The sequence below is a fragment of the Triturus cristatus genome, chromosome 7 (genome assembly GCF_964204655.1).
Source record: "Triturus cristatus chromosome 7, aTriCri1.1, whole genome shotgun sequence".
NCBI classification, from domain to species: Eukaryota; Metazoa; Chordata; class Amphibia; order Caudata; family Salamandridae; genus Triturus; species Triturus cristatus.
In genome coordinates, this window is record NC_140590.1 from 1,582,721,999 (window position 1) to 1,582,736,439 (window position 14,441).

Consider the following 14,441-nt stretch of genomic DNA (forward strand, 5'->3'; position numbering starts at 1 on the left):
GTGAAGCGCACCTTGGGTGGTCTCAGCAATGTGTTTCAGCGGTTGATGGTAATTGCGGTTGACTTCAATGCGATAATGGATAGAAAGCTTGATCATCGCAAAATGCAGACTGCTGGACTGCACAGACAAACTTCCGTCTCTTAGTGGGCAACATCTTTTGGGCTACGTGGCAATTCTGGCGCATGGTTGAGAAGTCAGACAGTTATTTCTCTGCATCACATGGGTGGAATGTGCAGACCTCTACGGAAGTGGAAATCTCTGCCATTAACCTCTTGAGAATGGTAGCCCTATGCTAAATAATTGCATTCCTGAAGTTTGTGTACGACATACAAAAGTAAAATGTGGAGGGATTAGATATGGTAAGCATGTGCCTCTATTATTGCGTGGACTAGCTGAACTTGCAGAACAATTGACTATTCAGATATAGAGACAACCTTGAAGTTTGTCTAAAACGTGCCTCAATCAACTAATTTAGCCTCCTAGAACTTGTATACATATCTTTAGTGCCTATTTTACTCCTACACATCACCAAAGATGCCATGAACTGTTGGCATAAATACTTATGCCAGATATGGTGGACTATTGCAAAAAGAACAATTGATGGACAGAATGCAGAACAATGTCATACATTCACCTCAGTAATGAGATCTGGGCCTAAATCCCTCATTTCTTTGCTCACCATGTCATTCCAGTTTGGACCCAGCCATATGCAAATCAGTCTTGATCCTGCGCCCAATGGGAATAGTCCAGCCCGATTTTCCAGGCCAGGTCCTCCCAAAGCTGTGTTTAACACACCCACCAAACAATTCAGTTTCTTCACCGCATGGGATTCAAGGTAAACCTCACCAAATCCTACCTCCAACCGTTCAACATACAAGTTTATCTAGGAGCTACCATAGACACTTGCAAAGCTATAGCATACCCCAACCCAGTCAGGATATGCAACATACAGACTCTAATATCACAATGTTCGAGGCATGTGGGCTGCTGAATTCATATCTGTGCATAGATCGCCGCCTAGTGTTGGGTCCGGATGTTTGCACGTTGTTGTCCTGGAAGAGTCTTCGAAGTATCCTTGGATAGGTGACTCCTCCCCTGGACTACAGTGCGCATGGGCATCCTCTCCATCCTCAGATTGTTTTTTTCCGCCATTGGGTTCGGATGTGCTATCTTAGCTCAAGTTAGGAAAATATTTGGTCGAGGCCAAAAGGCCTTTAGTTCGCGTCGGTACTGTTTATCGATCGGGTTTCGATAGCATTTTGTTAGTTTATTAACTTTCAGCACCGACTTCTTTCGCATTTACCTGTCCATCGACTACTTCGACGATGGAATCCAGGACGCCATTCAAAAGGTGTCCGGTATGCAATGCGAAGTACCCACACATCGACGTCCATCCGGTGTGCAACAAATGCCTTTCGCCGGACCACGACGAATCGACATGCATGGCCTGTGCCCGGTTCCGTTCCAAGAAGACTCTAAGGAACCGAAGAGCGGCGAGACTCGAGGCGCGGCACACGGCACCGGCCCCAACAGACATCTTCGACGAGGCCGACGTCGAAGAATTAGAAGACATACCCTCCAGTCCCGTTTCCGAACACGACCCCGGATCGGACGAGGGCTACGAGTCACTCTTCCACAGAGGTGAAGACGACACCGAGGTAGGAGACGACGAGGAGGCCTTAGGGGCCGAAGAGAGTAGCTCCAATGATGAACAAGGCCTACCTGTTCAAACCGAAGACACACCAGCGCCACAGCCTTTGGCTCCGGTCGAGGGATCGCCTTCGGGCCTTACCCGAGACCCATCCCGTAGTTCTTCGGCCCCGCCCTCGGGCCCGGCCTCGGACGTCCAGCGGCAGCCATTGCTGCATAAGCCAGCTGGTTTCCCTACCACAAAACCGAAACCGAAAGCTGTACCGGTTCATACGAAACCGAAACTGAAAGTGGCGCTGGTCGGATCGAGGCCTTCGACGCCAGCGCAACGCGTCGGCACCGACCGCACCAAGAGGGACTTCGGTGCCGAACTGGAAGCGGGCGACATCGGAGTCGACAAACGGAAAAAGGCCTTCGGCACCGAGAAGCCTACTCGGTTACCGACGCCACCGACACCGAGGGCAATACCGCCTGCTTCGCCTCGCGTCGCTCCCTCGACGACGCCGATGCCTCACGTATTGAGGACGTCGACGGTGATCTCCACACCTCGACTCGAGGACCCGCCGGCACCGAAAAAATCCACGCCCGGCTCTACGAACCTGCCCGGTGCCAAAGCCTCGAACACGCCCCAAGTGCGGCCTGCTGCGACGCAAAGCAACAAAACCACGGCGGCCCTCAAAGACCCGTCGGGTTCCGGCCCGATCGGAGCTCCAGCAACCTCTACGGGGCCAGCCAACATTACCTTCGGCTTGCCTCCGTCAACAATCCCGAAGATGTTCCAACTCAGGACACGGGTTACCCAGACTCCGGTTCCACCGGACGAGACGTCTCCGTCACGTGTCATCGACGCCGACACTGGCAGGATGATTCTCCACGACCGAAGAATAACTTCGGAACCGCCATTGGACCCTTTCAGGATTCCACTAAAGAGGAAGCTGCCTGTGGAATCAGAACCTCTCCTTTATGAACCGTTCCATTCCTCCTACCAGGATCCACACAGGTTCTCCCCCACACGCTCCGACACGGATGCATTGGAGGACTACATGGATGACCAAGCACCCTACCATGTAGACACAGACCCTGATGACCAGCAGGACCCTGATCAAACTTGGGGCGACCCTGCAGACCCCAGTGCACCTCTCGATACACAGGACCCACAACTCTATGGGGCAAAAACATCTCCCACGGAGGATACTGCGGCGTTCAACGCTCTTATTGAACGTGCTGCAAATAACCATGGGGTACAGCTTCACTCAGATACCATCGAGGATGACTTTCTAATGGACACTTTTGCATCCTCAGAAAGACATGTAAAAACTCTGCCAATGCTGAAGGGGGTCCTCAAACCAGCTAAGGACATTTTCAAGGAACCCACCAGGGCACGAGTCATAAACCCCAGGATTGACAAAAAATACAGATCAGCACCTGGGGATCCTACTTACATTAAAGGACAATTGCCACTCGACTCCATCGTCGTAGCGAATGCTCGCAAGAGGGCACACTCGCAAACGACAGGTGACGCTCCTCCCCCGGACAAAGAGTCCAAGGTGTTAGAGACCTCTGGCAAGAGAGTTGCCGCCCAAGCAGCCAACATATGGCGCATAGCTAACACTCAGGCGCTCCTTGATCGCTATGATAGAGCGCACTATGACACACTCGAGCAAATATTCCAACATCTCCCTGACCAGTTCAAGGAAGGCGCAGAAATGCTCATCAGAGAAGGACAGCTACTCACGAATGCTTCCATCAAGTGTGCGCTAGATGCTGCAGACACGGCTGCAAGGGCCATAAACACAAGCGTCATGCTGCGACGACATGCCTGGTTACGAATCTCAGGATTCAAGCCTGAGGTACAAAACAATATACTCAACCAGCCTGTCAACCCCGACTATCTATTCGGGCCAGAGGTTGACACCACCCTTGAAAAGATAAAAAAGGACACGGACACTGCAAAGTCCATGGGCGCTCTCCAAACTCAGTCCTTTCGGAGCGGCTCCTTTCGTCGCCCCGGAAACAAGGGAGCAGGTAGAGGACAGGGGTCACAACAAACATATAACAAAGGCAATACACAGACCACCTACGATAAAAACACCCGGGGTGGATATCGTGGCTCCAGTACAAAGGGCAGAGGACGCGGCTACGGCAACACCAGGTCCTCCCCCAAGAACAAGCAGTGACGCCCTCTCCCTTCCTCCCGACCACATAACACCTGTCGGGGGAAGGCTACAAAGGTTCCTGTCCACGTGGAACTCCATCACCACGGACAGGTGGGTCAAAGATATTGTAAAATACGGTTACTGTCTGGAGTTAACCTCCACTCCACCCACAATACCACCAAGAAACCGTCCTATGTCCTCAGAGCACTTAACGCTCTTACAGAAAGAGGTGCAAAGTATGCTTCTAAAAGGCGCTATAGAGGTCGTACCCATCCACGAGCAGGGTACGGGGGTGTACTCCCTCTACTTCCTAATTCCAAAAAAGGACGGGTCACTCAGACCTATATTAGACCTGAGACCCCTGAACCAGTACATTCTTTCAGAGCACTTTCACATGCTCACTCTACAGCAAGTCCTTCCGCTTCTCAAGCAGGGAGACTTCCTAGCCACACTGGACCTCAAGGATGCGTATTTCCACATACCCATCCACCCCTCACACAAAAAATACCTCCGGTTCACTGTTCAGGGGCAGCACTATCAATTCAAAGTCCTTCCCTTCGGCGTGACAACAGCGCCCAGGGTTTTCACGAAGTGCCTAGCTACAGTGGCAGCACATCTACGGAGGCAGCATATACACGTCTACCCCTACCTAGACGACTGGCTCGTTCAAGCGAAGTCAGCCCAGCAATGTGCCAGCCACATGTCCCGCACCATTCGCCTCCTCCACAGTCTGGGATTCTCACTAAATTACCCAAAGTCCCATCTCCACCCCGCACACGTACAACAGTACCTAGGTGCGACTATAGACACTCTGGCGGCCACAGCTCAGCCAAATTTAGTGAGGATCAACAGCATACAACTGCTGATCTCCAAGTTCAAACCCAATCACTCACTTCCAGCGCGAGTGTTTATGCTGTTGATAGGCATGATGGCCTCCTGCATCTTCATAGTCCCGCACGCGAGATTACATATGCGCCCGCTTCAGGAGTGCCTAGCACGTCAGTGGAATCAGGCTCAAGGACAGTTGAAAGACCTAGTGTTGGTGAGCGGTCGGGCATACAACTCTCTGCATTGGTGGAATCCACAAAACCTTTGCAAGGGCCGACCGTTCCAAGAGCCTGTTCCGCAAATAGTACGCGTCTCTCCAGGGATGGGGAGCTCATGTACTCCACTACACAGTGCAGGGACTATGGACGACACAACAGAAGAAGATGCACATCAACCTTCTGGAACTGATGGCAATCTTCCTGGCCATGAAGGCATTCAAAGTACATCTGTGCAACAAAGTCGTGTTGATCCGGACGGACAACATGACTGCCATGTACTACATACAGAAGCAGGGAGGAACACACTCTCCACAGTTGTCTCATCTGGCTCAGAGCATGTGGAAGTGGGCCATTCAGAGGAACATGTTCCTCATGGCGGAACACCTCCCCGGCAAGGACAACCAGATAGCGGATCTGCTCAGCAGACACAGCCACCAGATGCACGAGTGGGAGTTACACCCATCAGTACTCCAACCGTACTTCCAGCAGTGGGGTCATCCAGAGATAGACCTATTCGCGACAAGCGAAAACGCAAAATGCCAAAGCTTCGCCGCCAGATTCCCACATCCGCAGTCGCAGGGCAATGCGATATGGATGAACTGGTCCGGCAGATTTGCGTACGCTTTTCCCCCAGCGCCGCTGATACCGCTGGTGGCTCGCAAACTACGACAACACTCCCTGACACTCGTCCTAGTTGCTCCCACGTGGGCACGCCAGCCGTGGTACACCACCTTCCTCGAACTTTCCGTGGTGCCGCATCAAAGGCTGCGGATCAAACCCGCGCATTTGACGCAGAACCATGGAGAGGTTCAGCACCCAGATCCGCAACAGCTGAACCTGGCAATCTGGCTCCTGAAGTCCTAGAGTTTGGCTATCTCAACCTGCCACCTGACTGTATGGACATCATCAAGGAGGCCAGGAGACCCACTACCAGGGCTTGCTATGCAGCCAAATGGAAAAGGTTCGTCATTTATTGCGGTAATAATGACATCAACCCGCTGGACGCATCCATCCACAACATCATCTGTTACCTCTTACACCTATACCGATGCAATCTGGCGTACACCTCTATACGTGTCCATTTGACCGCAATATCAGCCTATCTGCAAACTAGGCAGCACCTCTCTCTATTCAGAGTGCCTGCCATCAAAGCATTCTTGGAAGGGCTCAAACGAGTCATTCCACCTAGTCACCCACCGGCTCCGATGTGGAACCTCAACTTGGTCCTCACACGCCTGATGGGCCCACCTTTTGAACCTCTACACTCATGCGAGATTCAATTCCTTACCTGGAAAGTGGGCTTCCTAGTGGCGATCACTTCCCTAAGAAGAGTTAGTGAACTCCAGGCACTAACCGTTCAAGAGCCATTTATTCAGGTTCACGCCAACAGGGTCGTACTACGTACCAACCCCAAATTCATGCCCAAGGTAATATCGCAGTTCCACATGAATCAGACTATTGAACTGCCCGTTTTCTTCCAAAACCCACAAACTGTTGCAGAAAGGGCACTACATACACTAGATGTACGGAGGGCCCTCATGTACTACATCGACAGGACTAAACCATTCAGGAAGACAAAACAACTGTTCGTTGCCTTTGCCCCACACCACAAGGGTAACGCCATCTCCAAAGCAGGGATAGCCAGATGGATAGTTAAGTGCATTCAAATCTGTTATCAAAAGGCAAAACGCACATTAACTATTCCACCACGAGCCCACTCAACACGTAAGTTGGGGGCTTCCATGGCCTTCCTAGGGAATATTCCCCTGCATGATATATGCAGAGCAGCCACATGGTCCACTACACACACATTTACAAAACACTATTGTGTAGATGTGCAGTCAAAACAGCAGGCAGCTGTAGGACAGGCTGTTCTCAAGACACTTTTTCAGACCGCTGCAGCTGGCACGGGTAGCCGCCGCTAATGGAGGGCACTGCTATGTATTCTATGCACAGATATGAATTCAGCAGCCCACATGCCTCGAACTGAATATGCTACTTACCAGTATGCATCTGTTCTTGGCATGTAGGGCTGCTGACATTCATATCGCCCTCCCTCCTCCCCGGCGCCTGTCGCAGCTGCAGCTCTCAGAATTACTGCAAGCATGGTCATCACTTTCTGTATCTACTCCATCACTGCCACAATGGCGAAAAACAATCTGAGGATGGAGAGGATGCCCATGCGCACTGTAGTCCAGGGGAGGAGTCACCTATCCAAGGATACTTCGAAGACTCTTCCAGGACAACAACGTGCAAACATCCGGACCCAACACTAGGCGGCGATCTATGCACAGATATGAATGTCAGCAGCCCTACATGCCAAGAACAGATGCATACTGGTAAGTAGCATATTCATTCAACCTCTACACTCATTATGTGAAAGAAACACTTTAGTTAGATTCCTTACCCTAGAAAATCCCCAGGCGTCAGGCTGGATCCGGAAAGATTTTTCGTCAGCAATACACTTGCGTGTCGCTAGGTGTCGTCTGCGGCTCCGCGTCCGTCGTCGGCGTCGTGATCGCCGGGATGACGTCGTCGGAGTACTTAGACGCTGCCCTCGCGCGCTGACGTCAGTTCTTTTTTCCGTGCCAGTAAGCGCAGATCCGGGAAGAGCTTACCCTTTTAGTCACTTTTTGACTAAACTTTTTGAACTTTTTTTTGGTTCCTATTTCGAGTCGACCTCGACTCCTGGTGCCGGTAGGGATGCCCGGGTTCAAGCCGTGCAACGCCTGTCACCGCCTGATCTCGGTCACGGATCACCACTGCCGGTGTCTCTACTGCCTTGTCCAAGTCCTCGCATTCCGGTAAGTCGAGGCACAGCAAGAAGTCGAAGAGACGACATCGCTCTTCTGACTCCACTCGCCGGTCGCGCGACTCGGCTGAGGGTTTGGGTGGCACCACCCGCGCGGCTCCGTTGGAGCCGCAAGAGTTGCTTCCGGCCCCATACCCTCCGGTCCCTGGGCCCAATGCGACTCCGACAGAGATCCGAGACTTCCTCGTAGCCATGAGGAGTCTCGCTCTGCAGTCGAGGCCTGCCGGCGCGCCTTCGGGCCCCGCAGGTCTGACTGGGGGGCCTAGCGAGCCGGCGGCTCCGGCCCCGGCGTCGACTTCGGTGCGGACGATGCAGGCCCCCGGGGGATCCAGGCCTGGATCCCAGTCGACACCGGTCGACCTTACGACCCCTCCGCCGGAGCCGCCCCCGGCGCTGTCTTCGGACAACGTCGTCCCCAGGTTTAGTCCCGGTCCGGGCCCGGCATCGGAGCGGCGCAGTATCCGGCGCCGATGGATGACGGATTCATCTACCGCCCGGCTCCTACCTTTCCACCTGTCTACCAGGAGTCGGATGACTGAGATGACTGGGAGGGGTCTGAGGACCCTCTGGCACAGCAGTGCCAGTTATCTCAGGACTGGGCAGAAGAGCTGGGGGATGCCAGTGGTCTTGACACCTCCCCTGATACTGGCTTCATCTCTCCTCCTTCCGTGGCTACGGAGGAGGGTGCTACCTATTCTGTGGTGCTGCGCAGGGCTGACGAGGCTCTTCAGCTAGAGCTCCCTGCAGTGGCCCTGAGGACTAACCTCCTCACTGAAGTGCTTCAACTGCCGGTAAGCTCCTCGGAGCCTCTGCTGCAGTTCAATGAAGCACTGACGGACGTTTTGATGGGCACCTGGTCCAAGCCCTCCACAGTCCCTCCTGTGGACTGGAACGTGGCCTGGCGCCACCGCCCCGCACCGGGCAACCCCAGCTTTCTGTCGGTGCACCCCACGCCTGAGAGCCTGGTTATCCAGGCCTCTACCTCCCAGACTGCCTTCCCGTCCGCTCCCCCGGATCGGGAATCCAAAAGATTGGAACAGTTTGGAAAGAAACTGTTCTACTCTCTTAGTTTGGGGTTGCGGTCTATAAACACCGCGTGCCTTTTGGACCGTTACACCCACTCTTTGTGGGATATGGTGGCGGACGTGCTGCTCCAGTGTCCGGAGGAGGCCCAGACATGGCTCGCCCAGGCTCTTGCCGAGGGGTGGGATGCTGCACGGTACTCGATACGATGTGGGCTTGATACAACGTACTCGCTAGGTAGGGCAATTGCAACCACGGTGGCGATTCGTCGCCACGCCTGGCTGAGGTCCACAAATTTCTCCGGGGATGTCTAGAGCCACCTCATGGACATGCCCTTCGATGGCCGTTGCCTCTTTGGCGACAAAGCGGATAGTGCGCTGGAGCGCTTTAAGGACTCCAGGGCTATGGCCAAGTCCTTGGGCCTCTCGGCCCCGCGCCCGCAAACTTCCGCTTTTCGCCCCTTTCGGAGCCAAGAAAGGGGCGCCCCCAACGTCCGTCTAGCCACAGGCCACAGAACCAGCCTCGTCGCGGTCACCGACGTGGATTCCGCCGAGGCGGAGCGGGGGGACAGAGAGCCAGTCAGCCCACATCTACCCCAGCAGCATCTGCCTCAAAGCCTTCCTAGTCCGAGCTTTCAGGCCCATTCCACGCCAGTGGGAGGCAGAGTTCGCCATCACCTGCTCCACTGGCGTACCATCACATCGGACAGGTGGGTGCTGCAAATCATCCGAAGGGGCTACTTTCTCCCCTTCAAGGCGACCCCTCCAGCCATACCTCCGCAGTACCACCGCATGTCAGGGGATCACTTGCAACTTCTGGAGGAGAAAGTTACGGCCCTCTTGGCCAAGGGGGCCATCGAGCACGTTCCTGGCCCAGATGTAGGTCGGGGTTGTTATTCCCACTACTTTATGGTTCCCAAGAAGGGCAAAGGGGGCCTACGCCCTGTCTTGGACCTCAGGAGCGTCAACGCCTTCCTCCGGAAGGAGAAGTTAAAGATGCTCACCTTAGCTCAGGTTCTGGCTGCCCTAGACCCTGGAGACTGGATGTTAGCGTTGGACTTGCAGGACGCTTATTTCCACATCCCCGTCCTGCCGGCCCACCGGCGTTACCTGCGGTTCACAGTAGGCCACGAGCACTTTCAGTTTACCGTGCTCCCCTTCAGCCTCACCAGTGCCCCTCGGGTGTTCACGAAAGTGATGGCGGTGGTCGCAGCTCATCTGCGCAGATTAGGGGTCTTCCCCTATCTCGATGACTGGTTGTTGAATGCTGGCTCGCCCCAGGCTGTTGTCTCCCACCTCAAGACTACGGCCGACCTCCTGCATTTGCTGGGGTTTTCCATCAACGTGCCAAAGTCGCATCTGAGTCCCTCCCAGAAGCTCCTTTTCATCAGAGCGGTTCTGGACTCGGCGCAGTTCCGGGTCTATCCTCCGGAACAGTGGGTTTGGAATATTCAGGCTCTGATTCCGATCTTTCAGCCTTTATCCCGGGTTTCGGTCAGGTTGATGCTGCGGCTACTGGGTCTGATGGCCTCCTGCATCCTGCTGGTACATCACGCCAGGTGGTGGATGCGGGCTCTGCAGTGGGACCTGAAGTTTCAGTGGGCCCAGCATTGGGGCAACCTGTCCGACCATGTCTTGATCTCAGAGGGCACTGCAAGACAGTTGCAGTGGTGGCTCACGGACCGCGATTGGGTCAGTGGCAGATCCCTCTCCCTACACCAACCGGAGCACGTAGTGGTGACGGATGCGTCCCTCCTGGGATGGGGGGGCCACATGGGAGAGGTGGAGAACAGAGGTCTCTGGTCTCAGGGGGAGTCCCGGCTCCATATCAACCTATTGGCGCTGCGGGCGATCCGGTTTGCACTGAAGGCATTCCTTCCCTCTGTTCGGGGAAGTGTAGTGCAGGTGTTCACGAACAACACCACCGCCATGTGGTATTGCAACAAACAGGGCGGGGTGGGGTCGTGGACCCTTTGTCAGGAGGCTCTGCGCCTCTGGACATGGCTGGAACATCAGGGCATCACCCTGGTGGTTCAACACCTGGCGGGCTCTCTGAACGCCAGGGTGGACTAACTCAGCCGCCGGTGCATGATGGATCACGAATGGCGTCTGAACTCGGACGTGGCGCAAGGACTCTTTCGGCAGTGGGGAGAGCCTTGGTTAGATCTATTCGCCACCGAAAAGAACGCGCAATGTCATCAGTTCTGCGCGTTGGAATTTCCAAGGCGGCACTTGCTCGTAGACGCTTTTCGTCGCGAGTGGAGTTGCGGTCTGTTGTACGCCTTTCCGCCTATACCACTTCTGCCCAGAGTGCTGAAGAAGATCAGACGCGACCGGGCCCAAGTCATCCTTGTGGCTCCGGATTGAGCACGAAGATACTGGTATCCCGAGCTACTCAGTCTATCACTCGACCCCCCCGATTTGACTGCCTCTTCAGGAGGACCTTCTGTCGCAGCAGCAGGGTCCGGTCCTGTTCAGCCTCCACCTCTGTGCGTGGAGATTGAGCGGCGACAGTTGATGCCATTTGACTTGCCTCCTGAAGTCTGTGATGTCATTCTGGCAGCCAGGCGTCCCTCCACTAAAATGGTATACGCCTGCAGGTGGAACAAATTTGTGGCATGGTGCACAGCAAGGGCTGTGGATCCCATTTTCGCCCCTCTTTCTGAGGTTCTCCTCTTCCTTCTTTCCCTGGCCCAGCAGGGCTCTGCTCTGGGCACCCTCAAGGGATATCTTTGAGCTATTTCTGCTTTCTTACGGCTTCCTGATCAGCCTTCTCTTGTCACATCCCCTGTTGTTGCTCGATTCTTTAAAGGCATTACTCGTATGTTTCCTCCTGTCCCTTTCGTAATGCCTCGGTGGGATTTGAACCTGGTGTTAACCTATCTGATGTGCGCTCCCTTTGAGCCACTTAATAATTGTCCTCTTCGTCTTCTGACTATTAAGACTGCTTTCCTGGTTGCTATCACCTCTGCTAGACGGGTGAGTGAGCTCCAGGCTCTATCTTCTAAGCCTCCTTTCCTTTCTGTCCATCCGGACAAGGTTGTTCTCAGGACTCGTCCTTCCTTTCTCCCTAAGGTGGTAACTGCTTTTCACATCGGCCAGTCTGTTACACTGCCCACCTTCTTTCCGCCTCCACATCCCTCGAAAGAGGAAGAGAGGCTCCACCGTCTGGACCCAAAACGAGTGCTGTCCTTCTATCTGGACCGCACAAAACAGTTCCGGGTGGACGACCAACTCTTTGTTGGCTACGTGGGCGCTAAGAAGGGGCGGGCAGTGCACAAGCGAACCAACTCTCGGTGGGTTGTTTTGTGCATTATGGCCTGTTATTCCTTGGCTAAGAAGGATCCTCCTGTGTGGCTGGGAGCCCATTCCACCCGGGCCACAGTGGCTACTACTGCCCTGGGACGGGGAGTACCTCTGCAGGACATTTGTCAGGCAGCAACGTGGGCCTCGCTGCACACGTTTGCCAAGCATTACTGCCTGCACAGCCAAGCCCGGAGAGACGGCTTCTTTGGCCATTCCGTTCTCCAGGACTTCCTGGTGTGATCTTGGTTCGCAGACCCACCACCGGGGTTGGTATTGCTGGGGTATCTATTCTAAGGTAAGGAATCTAACTAACGTGTTTCTTTCAGATGAACAAGTTAGTTACCTTCGGTAACGATATATCTGTAAGAAACATTAGTTAGTTAGATTCCTTACCCCCCCACCCATCCTCCCCGCTCTGCGAACTGATATCTAGGGTTAAGGTCATCCCTTTCAGGGCCCTAGATTCATGGCCCCAGTGTCTGTCTCTTGCATGGCTCTGCGTTCCTGGCGCGGAAAGCTATGTACAAGAACTGACGTCAGCGCGCGAGGGCGGCGTCTAAGTACTCCGACGTCATCCCGGCGATCACGACGACGGATGCGGACCCTAAAGACGCGCAAGGGTATTGCTGACGAAAAATCTTTCCAGATCCAGCCTGACGCCTGGGGATATTCTAAGGTAAGGAATCTAACTAACTAATCTTTCTTACAGATATATCGTTACCAAAGGTAAGTAACTTGTTCATCAGCTTGAGTGTTCATGCAGCGAATCGGAATGATGGTCTAAGGCCAGCTAACAGATCTGGTGTTGGTAAACAGCTGCACCCATCGCTCTTTGCAGTGGTGAAACACACAAAACCTCTTCAAAGGGCAGCCGTTCCTAGAGCCTGTTCCACAAATAGTGCTAACAGCAGACGCATCGCTCTCCGGCTGGGGAGCTCATCTACAAAATCATACTATTCAGGGCCTGTGGACTCCACAACAAAAACAGTTCCACATAAACCACCTGGAACTTCTAGCAATTTTTCTACCGTTAAAAGCCTTTCAAGTCCATCTAGTCCACAAAGCTGTACTAGTCCGTACAGACAACATGACAGCAATGTACTATATACAAAAGCAGGGAGGTACACACTCCCTACAGCTCTTGCATCTAGCTCAAAGAATATGGAGATGGGCCATTCCTCAAAACATATATCTTCTGGTGGAACACCTTCCAGGAGTAGACAATCAGATTGCAGATCTGCTTAATGGTCAGCAACAACAGATCCACGAATGGGAGCTACATCCTCAAGTTCTCCTTCCATTCTTTCAAATGTGGGGCTACCCAGAAAAAGATCTGTTCGCCACACACCAGAACGCAAAATGCCCAAACTTCGCGTCCAGGTATCCACACCCATTGTCCAAAGACAATGCGCTATGGATGAACTGGTCAGGAACATTTGCTTATGCTTTTCCGCCTCTCCCGCTCATTCCATTAGTGGTTCGGAAGCTCCAACAGCATTCACTCAAAATTATCCTGGTTGCTCCCACATGGGCTTGACAACCATGGTTCACAACCCTGTTGGAAATATCTGTAGTTCCTCATCAAAAACACCTCCCACCCAAGCTTCTCACTCAGAACGATGGAGAGATAAGACATCCAGATCCCAATCAACTCAACCTTGCAATCTGGCACCTGAAATCATAGAGTTTGGCTACCTCAATCTCCCACCAGACTGTATGAACATCATTAAGGAGGCTAGAGTCCTACCACAAGAGCATGCTACACAGCAAAGTGGAAACGATTTGCAATCTACTGTACAAACAATCAAATCAATCCACTAGATGCTTCCATTCAAAACATCATTTGCTATCTCTTAGACCTACAACGCTGTAACTTGGCATACACATCTATACGTTTGCATCTCGCTGCAATAGCCGCTTATCAACAAAACAGACAACACTAGTCTTTGTTTAGAGTGCCTGCTATCAAAGCATTCATGGAAGGACTCAAAAGAATAATTCCCCTAGGGTTCCACCCTCTCCAGTTTGGAACCTTAATATTGTCCTTACAAGACTCATGGGCCCACCGTTTGAACCAATGCACAAATGTGAAATACAGTTCCTCACCTGGAAAGTAGCCTTCCTTATAGCCATCACATCTCTTAGAAGAGTTGGTGAACTCCAGGCACTAACCATACAAGAAACATTTTTACAATTTCATAATAACAAAGTGGTTCTTAGGACTAATCCAAATTTTTTACCTAAAGTGGTTTCTGCCTTTCACCTCAATCAGTCTGTTGGACTACCAGTGTTTTTCCCTCAACCAGACTCAGTGGCAGAACGTGCTCTTCACACACTAGATGTGAAAAGAGCAATACTCTATTACATTGAAAGAACTAAATCGTTTAGGAAAACCAAACAACTCTTATTTGCTTTTTCACCGCCGCATAAAGGCAATCCCATTTCAAAA

At 52.9% G+C, this 14,441-nt stretch overlaps 1 protein-coding gene across 2 annotated transcripts in view; it reads left to right on the top strand.

The window, feature by feature from the left end:
* ARFGEF2 (ARF guanine nucleotide exchange factor 2) overlaps positions 1 to 14,441 on the top strand; it is a 629,301-nt gene that overhangs the window by 283,682 nt on the left and 331,178 nt on the right. The window lies entirely within an intron of this gene.